Source organism: Cebus imitator, unplaced genomic scaffold (genome assembly GCF_001604975.1).
Source record: "Cebus imitator isolate Cc_AM_T3 unplaced genomic scaffold, Cebus_imitator-1.0 Scaffold316, whole genome shotgun sequence".
Taxonomy (NCBI): domain Eukaryota; kingdom Metazoa; phylum Chordata; class Mammalia; order Primates; family Cebidae; genus Cebus; species Cebus imitator.
The window spans coordinates 2123053-2133411 of NW_016107631.1; positions in this window are offsets into that span (position 1 = coordinate 2123053).

The window sequence follows — 10359 nt, forward strand, 5'->3', positions numbered from 1 at the left end:
AGTAGAGACGGGGTTTCACCATGTTGACCAGGATGGTCTCGATCTCTTGACCTCATGATCCACCCGCCTCGGCCTCCCAAAGTGCTGGGATTACAGGCGTGAGCCACCGCGCCCGGCCCCAGTTTTTTTTTAAATAAGGAAAGGAATGTGAGCTGGTGCTGATAATGCCACTGGTGCTATGGCATGCATGGGGGTGCAGTAAAGTTAGAAAGTAGAAAAGGAGAAGAAAGGGTGGGGGGGTACTGGGAATTAAAGAATAAAAGGTTGAGCAGGCTGTTTGAAGAGAAATCTTGCCATATCTCACAATAAGACATAGTATGCCATGTCAAGTTTACCATTTCTGTGGTAGCACCTGGGAGTTACTGCCATTTTCCATGACAATGAGCTGATGACCTGAAAGTTAAGACCTTTTTCTAGAAATTTACACATAATCCACCCCTTACTTTGCATATAATTAAAAGTAGGCAGAAGTATGACTGAAGAGCTGCCTCTGAGCTGCAATTCTGGGCACATTGCTCCACAGGAGCAGTATCTCTGCTGCTGCTGCTATGCCCTGCCACTTCAGTAAAAGTTCCTATCTAACATCACTGTGGGGCCCCTAAATTCTTTCCTGGGTGAAGCAAGAACCCTCCTGGCCTAAGCCCCAATTTGGGCCTCACCTGCCCTACATCATTATGATGGCATCAGATAAGCAAGGAATCGCACACAACCATTCTTACCAGAATGATGTGATCAAACCTGCAGTGCCTTTGCTTGCAACTCAGACTACTGAAAGAAGACCAGAGTATCTTTGTGCTGTTTTGTGAATGTCTTGTGTCTGCCCCTTTCTGCTCCGGTCTTGCATCTCTCTGTGCCTCAGTTCAAGCTCCTTTCAGCTGTAGCAGCAGTGAACTATGGCAGAGACAAATCAAACAGTCCCTAAATTTTGTAAGGCAATGTAAATCAGTCAACCAGAACTTTATACTAGTGCTCCGTCCTAAGTGATGCGAAGTCTGACATAACTAAATCCATGTTTGTCTCTGCCTTTCGACAAGGTCAGATTTTTACGGATGCTGTTTCAATCATAAAAGCCACAAGCTACGTGGATTTCCCACAGAGGAAATTCTCCTTAAGACTCCCTCAGTAGTCAGAGCTGTGGGCACACAGACTCAAGCTAGTCTATAAGTCAGTGAATAAAGCAAACCATACATAATAGTATATTTAATCAATATATAAATTTAAATGTTTAAAGATTAAACATTACATCAAAGTAAAATTTAACAAGAGAAAAGGGGTAAGAAAAAGTTCGAGGAGAGCTACATGGACAAAGAGAATGTCCTCCCTGATCTGGTTGGATGTCAACATCTTGAAAGGAAGAGTCTTTGATGTGGGCATAGCCTTTGGCAACAAATACTGGCTACTTATTGCAAGTGACAGCAAGATGGTGCCTGTTATGGCCACTGTTTCAATCTTGTGAAGTCCTGCTCTTTTCATGGCCAGAGTCTTCAGGTGAGGACTTATATAGAGTGTGCCTGTTTATGTCCTTATCTGGTTGGATGCAATATTTATTGATTAGGCAAAACATCTGGTCCAAGTTGGCATGAGGCCTTTTGAAATGTAAGATGAAGTCTTTTTGTAAAATGGCGTTAGTTATGCCAAGGGTGCTCTGTACATGTTGGGAACTCAAAACAAACAATTCCCCATTTTCTTTTTTTTTTTTTTTTTTTTTTTGGGGAGTCTTGCCCTGTTGCACAGGCTGGAGTTCAATGGCACAATCTCAGCTCACTGTAATTTCACGACCCACTACCCTTTGCCTTAATATTTTCTATTATAGTTTATGCCAAGTCTTTTTAAAGAAATTCTTCATCACATTAAGATCATAAAGACATTGTCTTGTATTTTCTTCTAACACGTTTAGGATTTTGCTGTTCAATTCAGGGTTCCAGGGGTTAGCAAATTGCTGCTCATGAGCCATATCTAGTCCACAGTCTGCTTTGCCCTTGAGCTAAGTTTGGTTTTTATTGTACGTAACCTGCAAATCCTGAAATACTTACTATCTGGTCTTGCACCAAAATAGTCTGCTGACTTTTATAGTCTGATACACAAAGCATTGATTTGTGTAGGATATGAAGTGGTGTGCACCTGTAATCCCAGCTACTCTGGAGGCTGAGGCAGGAGAATTGCTTGAACCTGGGAGGCAAAGGTTGCAGTGAGTGGAGACTGCACCACTGCACTCCATCCTGGGTGACAGAGTGAGACTCTGACTCAAAAAAAAAAAAAAAAAAAAAAAAAAAATCCCAAACTTCCATTGAGGTGCATACACCAGCTTGCCTACACTATCATTCTTTACTTTCAGGCGGAGTCTTGCTGTCGCCCAGGCTGGAGTGCAGTGGTGTGATCTCAATTCACTGCAACCTCCGCCTCCTTGGTTCAAGCGATTCTCCTGCCTCAGCCTCCCAAGTTGCTGGGATTACAGGTGTGCACCACCACACCCAGCTAATTTTTGTAGTTTTAGTAGAGACAGGGTTTCACCATGTTGCCCAGGCTGGTCTCAAACTCCTGACCTCCCATGATCCACCTGCCTCAGCCTCCAAGAGTGCTGGGATTACAGGTTTGAGCCACTGTGCCTGGCCTGTATTTTGAAAATAGATGGATGATCTACCTCTGTTTAAAAAGTCTGATTTTGGCTGTGACTTATGTATATAAAAGACCTGTCAGTAATTTTGTGCCCTGGTTCGCATGAACCTGAGATCTCACCTGTATTTGGTGGTTGGTGATCTGGAGACAAATAGTATCCTGTGTGACTGAAAAAGATCCCTGGAATCTGTGCCTGTGTGTCTCAGAATGCCATCATATTTACCTGTATTTTATTTCATTGGATTTTATTTTTCATTCTATACTGTAGCCTTTGTTTTTCTTGGAGTCTTATGTAAGTATAACTTGTGAAGTCATGTGAGACTGTTCAACATCTTATCCTGGGTAACTGCTATAATTGCAGTCACCTATTTTAAAGAAAAACATTGTACTTGAAAAGGAAACATTTTTGTAAAATTAAAATCAAGTTCAATGCTCAATTTCAGAAAACAGTTTAGGAGACTTTCCGCAACATTCTGGAGAGAGATTAATAAAAACATCTCTTATGTTTGGCTTATTCTGTTTCAAAGGGAAACACATCTTGCACACTTTGTGACTATGAAGGAAAGAGAAGCTTATTTTACTTGACTATGGGATCAAGCCACATTATGCATTCATGCAATAAAACCAGGACTGCAACAATTATTTAATTTCCATCTATCTGATATCAGGGACTATCTCTCAAACAGTTAGAATTCAGAAGGGGCATAAAACCTGTGAAGACTCATCTTCAATCCCCAAATATTTTGTTGGTTGGTAAGAAACAAAACCCCATATAAAGATGACGACTTCTACTATATTTCATCCAATCTAAGACGCCTTTGCTTGTATGGCACACCACAATTTTATACACCAAGTTCTCCATTTAAATATGTTAAGCCACCAATTATATATGCCACATTTAAATTTTAGCAGTGGTAATATATTGGGAAAATGTCTATCTTAGAATTGATGAGATAAAGTTTTACTCAATAGCAGCACATCTTCCAGACCCATTTACAAATACTAGCAAACACTAGGGAGATAAAGATATACAGAATTGTATTTTTTTACCAAAATGATGAGCCACTGCAGTTCAATTATAATTTATGTAGCGTTATACAAAGATTCAATACAGATATTCTATGCGAAGGTTTTATGTACATTTAAGTATATGTACTACAAATTCACAATTGTGATGTTAACACATGCAATTCCCAAATATGAATAATCATTTTTATTAAAAAAGTAAGTACAAAACACTTAAATTTTGGTTTTGTTCTGATATTTTCTGCTTTGTTTTCTGACAAGCATATTTATTTACATATTTAATACTTTCTATAATGTTGCTTATTATATCACAAGAGCAGGAAAAAAAATAATGATGAAAGCATGATTTCTCAGATTCATTAACATACACATTTCTTTTTCTTTTTGTTTTTTTTTTGAGACAAATTGTAGCCAATGCTGGCAAAATTTTGGCTCACTGAAACCTCCACCTCCCATTGCTTGAGAATGGCTCAAGCAATTCTCCTGCCTCAGCCTCCTGATTAGCTGGGACTACATGTGTGCACCACCATGTCCAGTTAATTTTTGTATTTGTTGTAGAGATGGCGTTTTACCATGTTGAAAATGCTGGTCTTGAACTCCTGAGCTCAAGCAGTCCTTCCACCTTGGCTTCCCAAAGTGCTGAGATTACAGGTGTGAGCCCCTGCACCTGGCCTAAAGTACAGAATTTCTTCCTCAGTGTCAATTATCCGATGCTGAAGTAACTGAACTTTCAGCCAACAACATCCCCACAATCAATAACACATAGATATTCCTTTCTGTTTGTTCCCTCTGGCTTATATTCAATTGGCATTTATTGGAAAAGGTATTACCTCCTGACTCGCATCTTGCCCAGCACTATTCTCTGATGAGGAATGATATGTAAGCTTGAAAACAAGTTTGTTCACATTTGCTGTGGCCTTGAGGTTTCACTCCTATATTAACCTTGTGGTATAATGAGCTAGTCCTTCTCACTGTCAACTTTCAGATATTCACTTCATTTATAATTTTTCTCCTCTGTGTGTTTTTTGATGTAGAATGAGGCTGAATTTGCGGGAGAAGGTTTTCCAACACTCACTGCATCCATAAGGTTTCTCACCTGCATGCGTTCTTTGATGTATGATAAGATGTGACTTCTGGGCAAAAGATTTCTGACATTCGCTGCATTGGTGGGGTTTCTCTCCTGAATGTGTTTTCTGATGTAAAACCAGGCTAAACTTGATGGGGAAAGTTTTCCCACATTCACTACATCCATAGGGTTTCTCTCCTGTATCGATTCTCTGATGAATAATAAGACTAAACTTGTGAGAGAAAGTTTTGCCACATTCAAGGCATTCGTAAGGCTTCTCTCCCGAGTGAATTCTCTGATGGATCAGGAGATAGGACTTCCGGCTGAAGGCTTTGTGACATTCACCACATTCATAAGGTTTCTCTCCAGTGTGAGAGCGCTGATGAATAGTCAGGTGTGACTTTTGGGTGAAAGCCTTCTGACACTGACTGCACTCATAGGGTTTCTCCCCTGTATGAGCTCTTTGGTGTAGAATGAGGCTAAACTTGATGGAGAACATTTTCCCACATTCGCTGCATCCATAGGGTTTCTCTCCCGTATGAGTTCTCCAGTGAGTATTGAGGAGTGACTTTACACTAAAGCCTTTTCCACATTCACTGCAGTGATATGGTTTCTCTCCCGTGTGAGTTCTGTGATGTCTAATGAGCTCAGATCTCTGAATGAAGGCTTTCCCACATTCATTACACCTATACGGTTTTTCCCCTGTATGGGTTTTTTGATGTAAAATGAGGCTAAACTTAAGGGGAAATGTTTTCCCACACTCATCACAACCATAGGGTTTCTCTCCCGTGTGAGCTCTCTGATGCATCATGAGCTGTGACTTATTGCTGAAACTTTTCTGACATTTGCTGCATCCATGGGGTTTCTCTCTGGTATGAGTTCTTTGATGTAAAGTGAGTTGTGACTTATCACTAAAACCTTTCTGACATATGTGACACTCAAAGTGTTTCTCTCCTGTGTGAGTTCTTTGATGTTTATTAAGGCATGACTTATCAGTAAAAGATTTCCCACACTTATTGCACTCATAAGGTTTCTCTCCTGTGTGGGTTGTCTGGTGTAAAATGAGATGGGACTTCCGGCTGAAGGCTTTCTGATATCTACTGCACCCATAGGGCTTCTCTCCTGTGTGCATTCTTTGATGCTTAATGAGGTTTGATTTCTGGAAAAAGGCTTTCCCACAGTCACTGCAGTCATACTGTCTCTCTCCTGTTTGAGTTTTCCAGTGTTTAATGAGCTGTGACTTATGACTAGAAGCCTTTACGCATTCATTATATTCATTGTATTGCTCTTCAGTATGAATTTTCTCATGCTTAGTATAAAGAAAAACTTTCTCATAGCCATGACATTCACCTTCACTTCTTGCATAGCTTTTATTTTGAATAAAGTACTCTAGATTAGGATTCAGGTGTTTCCCAAGTACAAAAGGGGTGTGAAGATTTGAGGTCAGATGAGATATTATTTTGCCAAATGTATGATATTTGTGGTGCCTCTCCATAGTTTCAAGGCCGCTTTGGTTTTCCTGGTGCCATTCTGTGTGATCATTGACTTGCCAGGCATCCTCTAGAAAAGAGACCAATGAATCCACTGTGATCATGTAATAAAAGGGGTAGAAGCTCATAGCAAGGGCAAAGGAGAGAAGAGGAAGTGAGACTGTGGGTAGAGAATGAAAGTCTGAGACATTTATAAATGGAAGAAAAAAAAACAGAAGAAACTGAGAGGAATGAAACACACACAAAGTGAGGATATGAGAGGATGATTTAGGACTACCTGAAAATATGGGCTATGCCTATTGATTAGAGGGATGGAAGCAGGAAAAACAAGTAAACTAAAGAGGCCAGGAAGAGAGATCCAAGGTGGCCAGAGAGGGATTTGATCAGAGTATCTAAAAGAAGAACATGGATTCTTTTAAAAGCCAGGCAAAAGAGTTCTAATATGGAGAGACTTAAAAGTGGAGGCAGTATTAAGGTATATGAGGAGCTTATGTCAGCTGTCCTGAGTCACATGTACAAAGAGCTTCAAAAAGACTTCTCGAAACAACATTTCAGAGGTGCCCCCCTATTTCTGTTCAACTGTGCTATTATTTCAAGTTCTCCCATAGGACTGGTTTCTCACTTACCGGGACAAACCTGACTCTGGGTTTCTTCCTCTAGTATCCATAGTTTTCCGTGCTCCAACCGGAATAATGCATCTGCTTTGGTAACTTGATGCCCTAGGAAAGTATCAAGGAAAATCATAAAGGACACATGAAGTCACATACTTGGGCTATAAGACTTCTGAAAAAATGGCAAAGATTACATTTAAGGGGTTAAATAATTCACATCTGGGCCAAGTAAAAGCCTTTAACATCCTTTGGAAATGAGGCCAGAAAAGTACTAAAAATCTATGATGTATAAAACTGAAGTCTAAAAAAAGTAAAGCATTTGTGAGGCCCCCACCACTTTTATTACTCAGAAAGAAAGGGGAAGCTGGGTGTGGTGGCTCATGCTTGTAATCCCAGCACTTTGGGAGGCTGAAGTGGGCAGATCACAAGGTCAGGAGTTCGAGACCAGCCTGGCCAACACAGTGAAATCCCATTCTACTAAAAATTCAAAAATTAGCTGATTGTGGTAGTGGACACCTATAATCCCAGCTACTCAGGAGGCTGAGGCAGGAGAATCGCTTGAACCTGGGAGGTGGAGGTTGCAATGAGCTGAGATCATGCCACTGCACTCCAGCCTGGGCAACAGAGCTAGACTCTGTCTCAAAAAAAAAAAAAAAAAGGAAGGAAGGGCAACTGATTACCTACACCGGGAAAACTGTGCTTACCCAGTGATACTAGGTTGCTATAATTTTCCAACATCACATCTCGGTACAGATTCTTCTGAACAGGGTCCAGTAGCTGCCATTCTTCCCAGGTGAAACCCACAGCTACATCCTTGAATGAAAGTGAGCCCTGTAATAGAACATTCCTACTCAAATTCTAAATAATTACCATTGAAGATAAATGATAATTTCTTATAATACATTTTCTCAGAGTAAGTTATTTGGCTGCCTTCCAAATAACTAGTTTTGCATTATATAGCAAAAAATGTTTTATTTAAAATATCCTATTTTGGTGCTTCCATTCATTCACTGACTCGCATATTTAATTATTCATTCACAAAAAAGAAACAGAACCTCCTACATCCTTTAAGAAAGTATTTAAACTACAACAGCAGTCCCCAGCCTTTTTGGCACCAGGGACTGGTTTTGTGGAAGACAATTTTTCCATATACTGGGGCAAGGAGATGGTTTGGGGACGATTCAAGTGCATTACATTAATTGTGTACTTTATTTCCATTATTATTACACTGTGATATATAATGAAATAATTACACAACTCACCATAATGTAGAATCAGTGGGAGCCCTGAGCTTGTTTTCCTGCAACTAGATGGTTCCATCTAGGGGTGTTGGGAAACAGTGACAGATCATCAGGCATTAGATTCTCATAAGGAACGTGCAACCCAGATCCCTTGCATGCGCAGTTCATAACAGGGTTTGCCCTCCTATAAGAATCTAATGCCACCTCTGATCTGACAGGAGGCAGAGCTTAGGCGGTCATGTGAGTGATAGGGAGTGGCTGTAAATACAGATGAAGCTTTGCTTGCTGGCCTGCAGCTCACCTTCTGCTGTGTGGCCCACTTCCTAACAGGCCATGGACCAGTATTGGGCTTGGGAACCCCTGTTTTAGAGAATTATTGAGCCTGAGGGTGGGCTAGAGACGCTCAACTCAAATTCACTCAAATTCACATTTAGATATGTCAATGCTGATACAGGAAACCATAAGAGTACACAAAAACATTTCGAGATTATTTTAAAGGTGGTGAAAAAGGATTAAGGGGAAACTTTCAGGTTTTGCTCTATAAACTTCTACATTGCTTGAAAATTTGACACTGAGTATTTCCTTTTTAAAAATTCATTCAAGTTAGAGAAGTATTATAATGATGATAATTTTGTTTAGAAACGGGATATTGCTCTGTTGCCCCTGCTGGAAGGCAGTGGCACAATCATAGCTCACTGCAGCGTTGACTGTCTAGGCTCAAGCGATCCTCCCACCTCAGCCTTCTGAGCAGCTGGGACTGCAGGTGTGTGCCACCACACCCAGCTTACTTTTGTATTTTTTTGTAGAGATGGTATCTCACTATGTTGCCCAGGCTGGTCTCAAACTCCTGGGCTCAAGTGATCTTCTCACTCAGCCTCCTAAAGTGCTGGGATTACAAGTGCAAGCCACCACCCGCCCAGCTGACATTGCGAATATTTTAAGTTTCATTAGTATAATTGGAATTTTTTTTTTTTTTTTTTTTTTTTTTTTTGAGACGGAGTTTCGCTCTTGTTACCCAGGCTGGAGTGCACTGGCGCAATCTCGGCTCACCGCACCCTCCGCCTCCCGGGTTCAGGCAATTCTCCTGCCCCAGCCTCCTGAGTCGCTGGGATTACAGGCATGCGCCACCATGCCCAGCTAATTTTTTGTATTTTTAGTAGAGACGGGGTTTCACCATGTTGACCAGGATGGTCTCGATCTCTTGACCTGGTGATCCACCCGCCTCGGCCTCCCACAGTGCTGGGATTACAGGCTTGAGCCACCGCGCCCGGCCCGGAAATTTTTTTAAAAAAAAAAGTACATAAGTATTGGCTTTGAACAGAGAGCTGATGCTGCATTCTTGGGTGTGAAGAGATTGTAAAGGGAAACTTACGTAAGACTCTGTCAATGTAACTTGGAACTGTCTTCTAATCAATGTAAATAGGGGTTTCTCTACCTCAGCACTACAGGTTGAGCATCCCTGCTTCAAAAATCTGAAACCTAAAATGCCAAATTCTGAAATTCTTTTTAGGGCTGATGTGATGCACAAAGGTCATGCTCAAAGGAAATTCTTTCCAGAACATTTCAAATTTTGGATTTTCAGATTAGGGATGCTCAACTATTAAGTATAATGCAAGTATTCTGAAAAAAAAAAAAAAAAAAAAAAAAAACCCTAAAATCTGAAACACTTCCAGTCCCAAGCATTTCTGATAAGTGATGCTCAATCTGCATTGACATTTTGGGTCGGAGAATTCTTTATTTTGGGGCCCTGTAGTGTGCATTGTAGGAGGCTTAACAGCATTCTTAGCCTCTATCCACTAGCTCTCATTAGCACCCTCCTCTTCCAGGTGTGACAATCAAAAATGTCTCCAGACATTGCCAGATGTCACCTGGGGGTCCAAACTGTCCGAAAATGAGAACCACTGATTTAAAGAAAAAAACAGAATATGGAGAGCTCTCTGTGGAAGACCATATGATGGTCATAGAATCCATCCATTCTTAAAAATCTCTACATTTTATCCCTGAATAAAAGACCACCAGGAGGCTGTGTACCCGGGCTACACTGTTTTGGGGCCCTGAAGCACTCTGATCACCGACTTTGGTTTTGGTATTACAGCACTGGCTTGTCTGTGGCCCACTCAGACCCAACAAGAGAAAACTTATCATTTAATTTATCAGTGGTTTCCTGTTGAAGGCACCAACTCCTATATTATCTATATCATGACCCACCAAAGAAATTTCTTCTTCTTTAAGTGACATGAAATATTTACTTTTCTTTTTTTTTAAGATGGAATTTCACTCATGTTACCCAGGCTGGAGTGCAATGGCGC